Source organism: Prionailurus viverrinus, chromosome B2 (assembly GCF_022837055.1).
Source record: "Prionailurus viverrinus isolate Anna chromosome B2, UM_Priviv_1.0, whole genome shotgun sequence".
Classification (NCBI taxonomy): Eukaryota; Metazoa; Chordata; class Mammalia; order Carnivora; family Felidae; genus Prionailurus; species Prionailurus viverrinus.
In genome coordinates, this window is record NC_062565.1 from 36508884 (window position 1) to 36524308 (window position 15425).

The 15425-nt window shown below is 37.7% G+C and overlaps 1 protein-coding gene across 1 annotated transcript in view; it reads left to right on the forward strand.

Moving 5' to 3' along the window:
- Positions 1-15425, forward strand: part of ZFAND3 (zinc finger AN1-type containing 3) — a 328034-nt gene that overhangs the window by 180151 nt on the left and 132458 nt on the right. The gene's annotated exons all lie outside the window — the stretch shown is intronic.

Below are 15425 nucleotides of genomic sequence, written 5' to 3' on the forward strand. Positions count from 1 at the left end.
AATTCATTTATTCTAACAGTTTTTTGGGCTTTTTATATATAATGTCATGTCATCTACAAATAGTGACAGTTTTATTTCTTTCCAATTTGGATGATTTTGTTTCTTTTTCTTGCCTAATTGCCCTGGCCAGGACTTCAGTACTATCTTGAACAACAGTGATAAATATGGACATACTTGTCTTGCCCCTGATCTTAGAGGAAAGGCTTTCACCTTTTTTTTTTTTTTTATGTTTTATTTATTTTTGAGAAAGAGCATGAGCACGGGAGGGGCACAGAGAGAGGGAGACAGAGGATCCAAAGTGGGCTCTGTGCTGTCAGCAGAGAGCCCGATGTGGGGTGTAAACCCATGAACTGTGAGATTATGACCTGAGCCAAAGTTGGATGCTCAACTGACTGAGCCACCCGGGTGCCCCAGGCTTTCTCAGCTTTTTACCACTGAGTATAATAGCTGTGGCTTATCAGTGTATAAATGGCCTTTCTTGTGTTGAGGTATGTTCCCTCTATACTCACTTTGTTGAGAATTTTTATCATCAAGAAACTTAAAACCATAGAAAAACCTGCACATGAATGTTTATAGCAGCTTTATTATAATCTTCAAACACTAGAAATAGCTAAGATGTCTTTCAGTAGGTAAATGAATAAACAAACCATGGTGCATTTATACAATAGAATGTTGTTATGTGATAAGACATCAGCTCCTAAGCCACAAGAAAACATGGGTGAATATTTTTTTCTTAATTTTTTTAAAATGCTTGTTTATTTTGAGAGAGAGAGAGAGAGAGAGAGAGAGCGAGCATGGCGAGTTGGGGAGAGGCAGGGAGAGAGGGAGGTACAGAATCTTTGAAGCAGGCTCCAGGCTCTGAGCTGTCAGCACAGAGCCCGATGCGGGGCTCAAACTCATGAGCTGTGAGATCATGACCTGAGCCAAAGTCGGACACTCAACCAACTAAGCCACCCAGGTGCCCCAAACATGGGTGAATCTTAAATGCCTCTTACTGGGTGAAAGAAACTGGTCTGAAAAGGCTACACTCTATATGATGATGTTCTGGAAAATGGAAAACTAAAGTGATGGTACAGAAATCAGCGGTTGCTGGGGTTTGGGAGGAGAGAAGGAGGATTGAATCATGGGAAGTTTTAGAGCAGTAAAATTATTCTGTATGATACTAGAATGATGGGCACATGACCCTGTGCATTTGTCAAAACACACAGAACTTTATAGCTTTATAGAACTTTATAGCTTTGTAGAACTTTATCTTCACAGAGAGGGAACTTTAATATATGCAAATTTAAAAACTAGTTTAGGGGATTCCGAGATCCCAGGGTGGAAGACAGTGTGACAAAACAGACTTTACTGTATTACAGATGTAAGAAACCATCTCATTGAAGAGGTAGGAGGAAAAGGTGCTGACCTTTAGTAACTTTGGAAGTCAGTGGAGTCTGTTAAGACTAAAGGCAAAAGACCTATACATAAATACTATACTCCAGTTGATAAAGTTGTTTCCCACAGGGTACAGGCTAACAATTCTGATAACTACTATACATGTATACTGAAATTGAACAATAAAGTAAATGGATGGTTGCTGATTGAAGTCAGATTTCTTCTTACTGTTGGGAGTTTACAGATAAACAAGGTAGTGGGGGGTTCAGGATGATCTATGTCCTAATGGATTGGATTTGGAGACATCAGTAAGAGCTCATGTGTAGCTTATTTTAGATGGTTACATATGGAAATATTTATAGTTGTGTGTACACACAGATTCATATACACACTTATATTTTCTTGCTTGGTCAACTGAAGTAATGACCTTAGAAGTAATGACATACAGTAGTGACAAGCATACCTGGCACCCAGATCTTGGTGTTTTTTTTTTGTTTGTTTGTTTATTTTTTAATTTTTTTTTTTCGTTTATTTATTTTTGGGACAGAGAGAGACAGGGCATGAACGGGGGAGGGGCGGAGAGAGAGGGAGACACAGAATCGGAAACAGGCTCCAGGCTCTGAGCCATCAGCCCAGAGCCCGACGCGGGGCTCGAACTCACGGACCGCGAGATCGTGACCTGGCTGAAGTCGGACGCTTAACCGACTGCGCCACCCAGGCGCCCCGATCTTGGTTTTTAATATCACTCTCCAGTAAGAGAAACCAGGGCTCTTGGAGAAACAGAGTTCCAGAACTGGGGCAGGAAATATGCAAGATGAGCGTGGAGCATATTGTAATGCTAGAAAGTAAAGGAAGTACTTAAAACACACACACACACACACACACACACACACACACACACACACACACACAAAATGATGGAACCACATCAAAGGAACAGAAGAGCTAACTGAAAAGAGCTCCCAGTAGCCAAAGCTGGAGAAATTTGAGCAACAAAATAAATAAAGTAGTAATAGATTATAATCCAAAGTATAAAACTCCATGAGTCCATACTGCTATACTTAGTGATTGATTAAATAAATGTGGCAGAAGAGACAAATTTACTGTGCATAAGAATTCAGAATTATTTATTGGTAGATAGTACTCCCTCAAGGAGGGTGACCCTAAGTCTCCATCCTTAAAGTGTGGTGAGTAGTGATTTCCTTCCAAACAGTACCGTATGGAAAGGGAGAGAGTAACTTTAAAATGGAGAAACTTACAAATACTCCCTCAGCCAGGTGATCAAGATTAACATCAGCAGTGATAATTACCCCTGATATGATGTAATGAGAATGACACTTTACCTCTATGGTCTTTGGCCCCCAAGACTATAATCCTAGTCTAACTATGAGAAAAAAAATCATAAAAACCCAAATTGGTGGACATTCTACAGAATACTTGATATGTACTCTTCCTAATTGTCAGGGTCGTCAAAAACAAGTTTGAGAAACTGTCATTGTTAACAGGACCCTAAGGGACATGACAACTAAATGTAATGTGATTACATGTAATATGGTATCCTGAATGGAATTATAGAACAGAAAAAAAAATTAGTAAAAGCTAAGGAAATGCATGAATGAAGTATGGACTTAAATTAATACTGTATCGATACTGGTTTGTTAATTGTAACAAATATACCAAACTAGCATAAGATGTTAATGATAGGGGAAATTGGGTTCCAGGTGTATAGGAACTTTCTATATCATCTATACCATATTAGCAACTTTTCTATAAACTAGAAATGTTCTGAAAATCTTACAAAAAAGACTTCTGAGTGGCACACAGGTAGAATTGCTTACCCTTATTCCCAAATGGAATTTAAAATTTTTTCTTGTAAATAAAAGCAATTAGGGGCACCTGGGTGGCTCAGTTGGTTGAGCGTCTGACTTCAGCTCAGGTCATGATCTCAAGGTTTGTGAATTTGAGCCCTGCATGGTGCTCTGTGTTGTCAGTGTGGAGCCTGCTTCGTATCCTCTCTGTCTCTCTCTCTCCCCCCTCCCCCAGTTCAAGTGCTCTCTTCCTCTCTGAAACATAAACATTAAAAAAATTTTTTTGTTTGGATAACAAGCCACCCAAAGAGTTCCTGTGATGATCCTAGAGATTCCAATATGAGAATTATCTTCTCATATTTATCACTTGCAAGACCCAAGCAGCTTCTTTTAATTAATTATAAACTCTTGTAATTTAATTCTGAAATTGAGAAATGGAAACTGGTTTTCACATGCCCTCCATACAGGTTTAAGAAAGAGTGCAAAGTCCATAGACCCTGAAGGGTCTTGTGCTTACCTACTACTTTGCTTGATAATTGTTTATTTTTGTGTATTACTAGAAATATTCACAAATGAAGAATTGTAGATACTGAATCTTCCTCTGATGCACTGAATAAAGCTCAAAGTTTGCTCTAATTACACTTAACCTGGTTGAAGAATGCAGAGTAATTTAGAAATGCAACAAATGCATATGTATCCTTTTGCAAGGGAGAATTTTTTTAATCTCCAAAATAAACTCTGAGCCTTAGACTAGAAAGCATTCTGAAGCATCTTTATTCATTCTGCTTAAATAGGTCATGCTTTGTTGACTTGGAGACGATAAAAATTTTTTTTTAATGTTTATTTATTTTTGAGAGAGAGACAGAATGTGAGTGGGTTGGGGCAGAGAGAGAGGGAGGCACAGAATTTGAAGCAGGCTCCAGGTTCTGAGCTGTCAGCACAGAGCCCGATGCGGGGCTCAAACTCACAAGCTGTGAGATCATGACCTGAGCCGAAGTTGGACGCTCAACTGACTGAGCCACCCAGGGCCCCCCGACTTGGAGACAATATTACCAACGTCCAGGTTGAATAATATCCTTAACCTTCTGGAAACAAAGTTCAGCTATTTTGGAAACTGGTTCACTGCTTCACTCTCACAAGTCCATTTCTACTAGTGTCTGATCTTCTGGAAGGTAGAGTACCCCTGGAACTGTAGCTGGGTCTGAGAACTAAAGGGCTTGATGCAAATGCATGTGGTGAGACAGACTGTGTTCTGTTATAAACGATCTCCATCCTGGTGTTCTTTCCTGCCCAATTTATTTTGTGTTTCTGGGATCTTTCCACAGAGCGGAGCAACATAAACTATATTGGAATCTTATCTTTTATTGGGCTTTGGGCCAGAAGTGCAGAGCTCCAGATTTTAGAAAGTATAGCATTACTTTCTATGCCATAAAATTAAAGGCTTGGTATTAGCACTTGCTCTTTTTTTTAGCCATTAATTCATTCCCATGGTCATAGGTAAATATCCTAAAATTGTGCAATGTAATTGGTATAGTGAGATGTCTGATTTATGTAGTTTTGGAAAACCTTTTTCAGAGCATGGATAAACATGTATTGGTACATTTCCATAGCTCCCAACAACCTCTGTAGAGAAAAAGGAATAAAAGTAAAGATAACTTTTTTGTCCCAGGGAATAAAAATTATTCCACACAAAAGAATAGTGGCTGTTGGCCTGAGCTCTTCTCACCCCTTTTCTGTGTAAATATTGATATATTGTATGAATGCAGAGGTTAACAGTCATGTGCTGCCTTTATGCTAGATTCTCTGGTTATTGTTTTAGTCTTCTCATTATTTGAAACATAGATGAGAATAGTTCCCAAACTCACTGAAACTTTAGAGCTTAAGATTTTAGATTTGTTTTAAAGTGGCTAAAATTCTACTGAGCTTCTGATATTTCTATAGTTGACATACTAGTGAAAATAAGACTAATTCAGAACAAATTGCTCAATGATTATTAAAAAAAAAAAATAGTTTGGTTCTCTCTCTCCCTGTCCCTGTCCCTGTCCCTCTCTCTCTCGCTCCCTCTCTCTCCCTCCCTCTCCCCCCCCTTCCCCGCTCATGGGTGTTCGTGTGTGCATGTATGCACTCTCTCTTTCTCAAAAATAAATAAATTGTAAAACGAGTGACATAGTCTGGTTATTTTTGACTGATTAAATGCTAGATTTTAATGTCCTCGAAGGTTAGATGCTGGTGTATCTGACCCAGGGCTTAACAAATTATGTAGTGGGTTTTCAGGAAAAAAATACTTTTTCCTCTTTTATGATCAAGATCTCTGCTGTGTAATTACCAGAAACGGAAAAGTTGAGCTCATTTCTTGTATTACCAGATGGATGGGTGTTATTTATCAGTGAAAATACAATCAGATGTGAACATTTTAAGTAAAGGATGATCCAGAAGTTTTGTCTGATTTAATGAGAACCTGAATTATAGAATACTCAGAGATGTGATTTTCTTTAAAATAACAAAATATAGTACTACAAGTGTTCATGTGTTATATAAGCCTGTATAATCATAAACTAGGCTTATAAACACTTGCCAATCTCAGTGTGAAGACATGAGTACAAATATGATACCCTCAAGAAACTTAGAGTCTAGCTTTGAATTATACCACAATATTTTAATTTAATTTATAATTATTAAAATATGTTTATATTGTATTTGCTTATAAATGGGAATTAATGAAATTTGAGTAAATGAACTTCTAGTGTTTAAAAGTCATGCAGAATCTTGAGGTTCCAGTTTATATCTCTTTTCCTTCTGCCTTCATGGCACCCATCAATCATTGTTTATTACTGTTGGTTCCCTGTAACCCAGCCATCATCTTCTGTATTCTGAAAGAAAACACTCTTCTTCTTCTTTTTTTTTTTTTTTGGAGGGAGAGAGAGCATGAGAGCAAGCCAGAGAGGGGGGGTGGGGGGGGGGGGGAGAGAGAGAGAGAGAGAGAGAGAGAGAGAGAGAGAGAGAGAGAGAGAATCCCAAGCAGGTCCTGCACTGTCAGCACAGAGCCTGATGCGGGGCTCAAACCCATGAACTGTGAGATCACACGTGAGCCGAAACCAAGAGTCGGACACTTAACCAACTGAGCTACCCAGGAGACCCTGAATGAAAACACTGTGAATTTGTTTTTTTTTTTTTTAGGGACTCTAATATTGATTGGCAACTAACTTTTTGTTCCTCTCAACTGTCCTTTTAATTTTGTTGTATTAGACCATAGGCTCACCATTCAGCTTTCCAGGGTTTGGTTTTACAGTGGTCCCTTGGAGGAAGTTTTGAGTACTATATTTTTTAAAATTTGGTAACATTATGTTGGGTGTAGAATATGGGGAGAGGCTATGGCAGTGGCTTCTAATTAATATCCTAGAACTTGAATAATACACAGTTTGGGATTTTGTGGTTATATAAAACTTTTGTGTATTATAAGGTTGATTTCTGATAGCAGATATTTGGTAGAATCTCAGCAAAGGAGAAATCTAATTTCCAGCACATTAGCTGTTAGCATTATATTGCCTGCCTTGAAGATGTGATCGATGTTCTTTCTCTGTGGGATTCTTTTCCTTTCCTTCCCCTTCCCCTTCATTCTTTTAATTTATGAGGGCATCTGTTGGGGTTGTTTTAGGATGGCAGTATCCAGTGTTCTTACTCTGTGGGATTTCTTTCTCTTTCCATTTGTTCATCATTCCATTCAGCATTTTTTAAGGTTGCTTTAGGACAGCAGAATCCTGATAAGACAACACGCTATTAGAGATGCAAAAATCTTTATCTGTTTTCGTCAATAGGAGCTGTTGATTCAGATAGAAGTGAGCAATACTAAATGTAACATCTTTTTTATTTGTGATTTTGAGCCTTTATTTTCTAAAGTTTGAATATTTGAATGTGTACATATAAATTCATAACCTTCAAACTTCACTTTTTAGCCCGACACATGATGTTACTGTAGAATAGGAATGGTATGGAAAAATAAGATCCAGAGATAATTCACAGTCTTTGCTTTTAACCTTTAGAGTTAAAACTTTCGTCTCTACCATTAAACGTGTAGCTATACAATGGTTTAACACTATGTAGTAAAAGTATGCCAAATAGGAAAACACAGTGACAGTTCTTTTGGGTGGCTTAGTCAATAATCACTCAGGGCTTACTTGAAGTCTATAAAATACAGGTCTCAAACTAGGAAATAATAATAATAATTATTATTATTATTATTATTATTTTAAATGTTTGTTTATTCTTGAGAGAGAGAGAGAGAGAGAGAGAGAGAGAGAGAGACAGAGTATGAGCATGAGTTGGGAGGGGCAGAGAAAGAGGGAGACACAGAATCTGAAGCAGACTCCAGGCTCTGAGCTGTCAGCCCAGGGGCTTGAACTCATAAACTGTGAGATCATGACCTGAACCAAAGTCGGAGGCTTAACCGACTGACCCACGTGGGTGCTCCAATAATTTTTTTTTTTAATAAATATTTATTCGTTTTTGAGAGACAGCGTGAGCAGGGGAGGGGTAGAGAGAGAGAGGGAGAGGGAGAGAATCTCAAGCAGGCTCCATGCTGCCACCGCAGAGCCTGATGTGGGGTTTGAACTCATGAACCATGAGATCATGACCTTAACTGAAATCAAGAGTTGGACACTCAACTGTCTGAGTCACCCGGTCCCTTCAAAGTAGGAAATTACTATGATCCCTTCTAACTCTGATTGTTGGCAGTTTTCTTGGCATCACAAATTAGTGGATAGTGAAATGTTCAACCTCTCACAAGAAGTGATGGACAGTCTTCACCAAGGTAATCAGCTTTTGAAAAAGCAGTGGCTTTGAAGTTTTTATATGAGCAAGATTGAAAATGAGAGTCTGCTCAGCAGATCTGCAGAGAATCTGTGATAAATTTCTTTAGAGCCACTTCAAACCCCAGGAGTTCCACATAGGATAGTTTTATTTGGGGTTCTGTTATGGACCTATTCTATTCTATATATCTACTCTCAGTGGACAGATCTGTCTAAGCATTTTTTGAAAAAGAGTACTGCAGTCTCAAAGATAGGGTTTAATATCTTTACCAAAATATGGCAGACATTGACAGATGGTTTCTAAGGGTAATTCCTTGCAATCAAACCTTAATTTCTTTATAGTGCCAGTATATAAAATAAGTATAGGTATGTATTATTACATTGCCAATAAGAAACAACAGTTGACTGCCAAAAATAGACTTTTTATAGCACCCAAGTTTTCTAGATCAAAATCCTGTAGCATAGTAGAACGAGTTATTAAACAAGATTGAGGAGTGCCTGGATGGCTCAGGTCATGATCTCATGGTTTGTGAGTTTGAGCTCTCATGAGGCTCACTGCCCACTTCGGATCTTTTGTCCCACTCTCTCAATGCTCCTCCTCCCCCCCTGCCTCCAAAACAAACATTAAAAAAGAAAAAGAAGATTGACAAGTCTCTATCCTTCTCTCAGTTTGGGGCTCTTGGGCAAGTCATTTAATTGCTCTGAAAGACAGTTTACTTATTTGTAGAATGTTAATAATACTGTCTATTCTGTGTGTCATAGAATTCTTGTGAAAATAAAATAGGTATATTGAAGCATTTTGAAAATAGTATTTAAAGAATTCATGGCCATTATTCTCTTCACAAGCCTATATTATGATTGAGAAGGGGAAGAATCCAATAGTGTGAAAATATTTATGAAATCAGTTTCTACACTCTTTTATTTTAGAATTAATGAAACTGACATCTGTCTCACATAGCTGGTAAGTTGCCAGTTCCCAGGACTGTAACTTATGTCTGCTGAACAATTCAGTTACTCTTTTTCTAAACACCATGTTCTTTTTTTTTTTCTCCCTTTAGACTCAAAGTTAGTCTTGTACTTCTCATGCTCTTTCTCTTAAAAAAAAAAAAAAAAAAGGAATGGAAAGGATAAAAACTGGTTTTGCATTTTTATATCCTTTTTAGATGAAAGCATTTAAGATTGATTTCTGGAAGGATAATTAGGACTAAGTCACTGAAGTCAAAGGTATATTCTAGATTTTAATAGGGAAGTACCAGTATGTTTAAATCTGATCTTTGGCACCCTGCTACCTGATGGTGGATGTTCCTTAATACCTGGACATTTTGGGATTCTGTGTAGAATCTAGTAAGAACTGTGTGATATTTTTACTTGATTCTAAGTAAGTCACGATCATGTATATTTTCAGCATACATGGTGGAATTATTTATTGTAAGAAGTAGAAAACACTTGACAGAAGCTAACTTTCTTAAAACACCATTGAAATCAGAGTAATTTTGTTTCCTTTGCCAGTTATGACAAATAGCTTTCCATTTATAGACTGTCATACAAGAATCTGAACACATTAAATCTAATCCCTTTTCTTATAATGATGGATTTTTAAAAAACCTTTTTAATTATTATACAGTTATTACATTCTACATAGTTAATAATGTGTGGCTTGCCAAGAGAATATTACATCTGAAAAATCTTAATTTGATCAGGTTTCTAGAACATTTTTAAAAATAGGATTCAGAATATTACTGTGGTTTTATGGTTCTTTGCTATGTATGAGGTAAAGTGGACTACTTGAGTGTTACCAATCTACATGAAACTGAACGTACAGTTCAGGGAGACATGAATTCATATGTGGACATTTGGCACATATATTAAGCCCATAATTCTGCTCCTTTGAAATCGCTGTAAAAAGTTATTAATTAGGTAATCACAGATCATTGAACCAGAAGAGTTTTCTCAGTGGTGTGCTAAATGAACTCAGATGAAGGCAGAGCCAGCTAGCTTCAGCAACTCTCCCTGCATGGTGTAGCTAGCTCTGAGGCTAACATTGAAGATGTGTAAAATAGGTTACTGTCACTTCAGTTTCCTGTAGTGTCAGCTTCAGTGTGCATCAGATTCCCAGTATGACACACAGTGTACAATTTATATGCTCTTTTGTGGGAGAAAGGGTGGGGGAGAAAGTGAGTTTAATGGTTTTGAGGTAATGTTTAAGAACAGAAGACGTAAGTTGACCAGCTGTTGTGTGTCTTTACATTTAATGTAAAAGAATGTGGGTTGATGAGAAATTTCATGCTAATTTTATTTCACACCAAATAATTGTGTTTTTTATACAGAACATGTGAAATTTGCCTAATTAAGAAGCTTTCCTTTCTAAATTAAATACAGATTTAATTTTCTTCAGGAACTCTGCTGCTCTGAGAGTGCTTTGTCCTCATTTAGTGTTATTAATGCAAAATAAGCGCTTATACCTAGCTAAAACCTAACCTTTGCTTTGTGAGTAGCAAAGAGTACAAAACTCATCAACATGTTTCTCTTCAGGAGAAAATAAAACTTTTGCATAATACTGACATGTGCTCAGCCTATAGAGTAGAGGATGAGATTGATTGATTTTGATGGATGGTTTTGCCAGCTCTGGATTATTTAGAGAGGAGGATGGGAGGAGCAAAGGGTGTAGATTCCTTGAAACCACAGCTATCAAAGTTCCAAAGACCTTAGGAACTGCCTCATTTAGTGTGTCTGAATATCTTAACAGCTCCATTGGTAAATCCACAATCTAGGGATTGGTGGAGAGGATTAAAAAAAAGCCACAAGTAAAAAAAAAAAAAAAGCCGCAAGTGGTACTTACTGTTCTTGTGTGCTAGTGCCCATGCCCACCCACCCCGCCCATGTTTGTTGAGAGTCCAGCACCCCCAGGTCCCAGAGAACAGAGGGGTATGGAGAAGTTACTTGAATTTGGTGGTTCTCAGACTTTGGATTGCATTAAATTGTTAAAATAAAAAGAGAGAAGGAAGAGTGAACAACACAAGGTTGCTAACTTTTATTTAATCAGTTGGATATTTCAAATCACCAAAAGAATTACAAATAAGTAAATTATAAGGAACATTAAATGTAACAGTGTAGAATATATTTAGCCTTATGAAATACTGATATTGTTCTTACTCTTTTCATTTCGCTATGAATTGAGAAGACCACCTGGTCTGTGGCCCAGGATTTAGAAGTTATTGATCAAATGATGATAATTAACTTGAACAATAATGTAACAATTTAAAATGAAAAACTAGGGGTGCCTGGGTGGCTTGGTCGGTTGGGCGTCCGACTTCGGCTCAGGTCATGATCTCACGGTCGGTGAGTTCGAGCCCCGCGTCGGGCTCTGTGCTGACAGCTCAGAGCCTGGAGCCTGTTACAGATTCTGTGTCTCCCTCTCTATCTGCTCCTCCCCAGTTCATGCTCTGTCTCTCTCTGTCTCAAAAATAAATAAAAGTTAAAAAAAAAAAATTAAAAAAAAAAAAATGAAAAACTATAATGTTACTTAGCCTATTGCAGCTCAAAGTTAATTCTTCCCTGATGGTAAGCACTGCTGCAGAATAGTTTTTTTTTTTTTTTAAGTTTGTTTATTTTGAGAGAGAGAGAGGGAGGGAGGGAGAGAATACCAAGTAGGACAGCTTGGAACCTGATGTGGATGTGATCTCATGATAGCAAGATCACAACCTGAGCCAGTATCAAGAGGTGCTTAACTGACTGAGCCACTCAGTCACCCCATGCAAAATAGTATTTTTAATTAAATTCAGGTTCATCAACTACAGAGGCTTGTAGAAAATTTGAACACAACTGAGAAAGCAATTCAGATCAGTCTCAGTAGGTACTCACAAAGATGTGTGGCATATATATTGCCATATTGAATTAACTCACAATTCTCATGAGATTGTGGAATGGATTCCTTGAGATCTTGAGCAATGATTTCGGGCCTTGTTACTCAAAGTATAATCCAGGAACTAGTTACAGTAGCATTATTTGGAAGCTGCTGAAAATGCAGAATTCAGGCCCTGACCTGCTGGCTCAAAATCTGCATTTTAACAAGAACCCTAGGTGATTCACATGCATAACAGAATTAGATACTGATTTAGGGAACTTTTCTGAAAGCAGGAATTTCAGTTAGGAAATTTTCACATGGCCTTTGCCTTATCTAATTAACAAGTATTCCAAAATGAGGATTGTTAGAGGAAATAGGTTGTTTAAAATAACAACTGAGGCCGCCTAAAAATGTGGTATACAGAGGCCTTGAGACTTACATTAATAGTAATATGATTTATAATTGCTTATCAGTTAGATATAAATTGATGTTTAAAGGAATTGGAAGCTGGTTGTGTGTGTGTGTGTGTGCATGCGTGCGCGCGCACGCGTGCGTTTATGGAAATTTCTTATTGTGGTCCATGTAGGCACTGCCCTTTTTAAAAATCTTTTTTTTTTTTTTAAGTTTATTCATTTTTGAGAGAGAGTGAGTGGGGGAGGGACAGAGAGAGAGAGAGAGACAGACAGACAGACACACAAACAGAATACAAAGCAGGCCTCAGGCTTATGGGCTGTCAGCACAGAGCCCGACACAGGGCTCAAACCCACAAACCACAAGATCATGACCTTAGCCCAGTCGGATGCTTAACCAACTGAGCCACCCAGATGCCCCTGGAAGCTGTTTTTAAGGTTTATCTTTTCAGAGTTTTATATTTTAGAAAAGCCTAGGGAAAATTGCAAATAGAGAACAGTTTTTAAGCAGTAAGAAATTTATGTCACAATTTTGGACTAAATAGTAACAAGCAGTGGAATTTTGAAATACAAATGAAAACAAAGTTGGAAACAGCCTTAGAAGTTAACTACTCCACTCACTCCCTCTGCAGCCCAGCTAGTTTCAGGACTCTATTCACAGTGAACATTTTGAACATGAGGATTCCTCTCTATCTGGACATGTGTGGCAGTGGGGAGATCCTTTCCCCATCCCCCCCCCCCCCAGTCTCCCTTATTCCACTCCCATCCCAGATAGTTTGTTAGCTTAAATTTAAGCTTCTGGAAGACTGTACTAAACATTTTGAGGACTTTGTTACTTACACAAAGACTATTGCTTACTCTTAAAGGCTGGTTGAAGAGCATAGGTTTAGACCTGCTAAGTGTGATATGATCTGTAAGAGTTACAGTGGAATTTCTAGTAATAGGTATTTAAAATATAAGCATTCCTTTTATGCTTGTATGTGGGGTTCAGAGTTTTTAATACCCTATAATTAAGAATTCCTTTGAGGATGCTTACCTGCAAGCATCTTGTTCAAAGACTGACTGTCTTACTTCTGCACTAGAATTGGTTCCCTTACTGTCTTGTCAGTAAGTGGTAAGTACCTGAATTGCCTTCTGTGGAGGAACTGAATGATTGAAGGACCTGAGCAGAGGGAGTCTTCATTGTATACCTTCTTGTTCTTTTTGAATTTGAAGCCCTATGAATAGATTATTAGTTAAATAAAATTTAAAGAAAAAGATTTCTACACTTTTTCACTAAGATTGTGTCATTTCCGATGCCAGCCACTTTTGTGTGGAAGGGGAGAAAATACAAGGTTTGGGTGGCATCTCATCAAGGAATAAATGCTTTTGGCCTTACTCCCACTAACAGCCTACACTTTGAGTGGTGGGTTTCTTCTCTTTTTTCCCACAGTGGCAAGTAACTTCCAAAACACTGCTGGATACCAGGTTATGAAAGAGCCAGTGTTTATCTCCCACTCTGCAGTCTTCAGTGTAAATATCCAAAAATAGTTATATTGGAAAAGACAAGGCCACTTTCCAAATCTCTCTCATACATCTGTTAGTCTGCAAGAGGCTGCCAAAACTGCATTCAGAACTCTTATAGGACCCTGCCATAACCTATAATATGTAGCCACCATCCAGATTTTATTTTGGAAAAGTGTTGATTTTAGTTACTTTTGGCAAATTTTTGGTAATTCCTTGGGGTGTTCCCAAGGAATTCCTGAGCCAGAGTAGGTCTCCTTCCTTCCAGTTGTATTCACACACCAAGAGAGAACCTTCTCTTTGCTTTGATATGGACACATTTTAAGGGATCAGATGTTATGACTGGTAGTTATCACTGCCTTTTAAGTTACAGTGTGTGTAATCAGTCACCAAATAACAATAAGTTATAGTTACATTACTGTCTAGGAAATTTAAAATTTAAATCTTCAGTCTTCCTGATGAAATGAGAATTTTGGTGGGGATGGGAGGGTTGTGGAGAAAAAAATGTTTACTTTATTCCATTTCTATCAGATAACTGGCCATAAGGATACAGGCCGTTTTGGAACCAAAGCCTCAGTACAGGACTTTAACTGGATTTTGAAAGTTCATATATAATAGCATCATTTTGATTAGGTTAATTCAGGTTTAGTGGTGTGTCTTTTACTTTCATCTGCAGCTGTTAGTCTTTTCATGCCTTTGTTAGAGCTTCAGTGGGAATGGAGTAATGACAGATTGTGAGAAACTCTAACTTTTCTGTTTTGGTTTGTTAATTTAGCTGAACTTTTCTGTAAATACTTTGTATGCAGCATATGAAAGATAGTTGGCACATGCTTAATTGCAAGGTCACATTTGAAGATAGATGTGTTCCCATAGGGCTGTGCCTTACATATCTAATAGTTTGTGATTGTCACAGAACCCTGAAAAGAATATGAGCTTATAATTTATTGCTACATTCTGGTAAAAATCTTCAGCTTGATAGTGAAGCCTTCCTTTACCAATTGAATTGAGTGTGAATGACAGCACAAGTATATTGGGTGTGCCTATGATCATATTTGGTTATTTTGTAGTTCTGTTGGGTACATTAAAAAACCATTTTCTATATGTTTAAGGGATTTTGTACATAGGGGCATGATTACATGATTTTAGGAAATAATGAACACCCTTTGTAGACTTCTAAAATAGGTGATGTGTGCTGTCATATAAAATCAGTTCTAGATTAGAAATCTTTTCTAGTCTTTATTCCATTTTTAGCTGATAACCTTGGGCAAACCACTTTTTCTGTGCATTAATTTCCTCTTCTGTAAAAATAGGAAAGTAGGCAATGTGTTATTTAAGGTCTCTTAATATCCTGTGATTATTCATCTAATTTTATATAGTTCAGGGCAGTTTTATACATGAAGAAGTAAATTGGCTAAGATGATTTAGTATGTGATTGAAAAAAAAAGTAGATAGTCATGAAGTTTGAAAGAGAAGAAAAAAAAACATTAGCATTGGTAATAGTTTGTAGAAAAGCAATAGACTTGTATTAAGAACAACAGATGTTCAGGACCAGCCCTGGCATGCCATTAAGCATCCTTTCAGCATCCTGCCTGAGGTTCACTTTCCCGACCCTGAGCCAGTGCTTGCTCTCTCCTTTCTGCTCTTCCATATTCCTCTCCCAGTAGTCACTGAGGCTCCC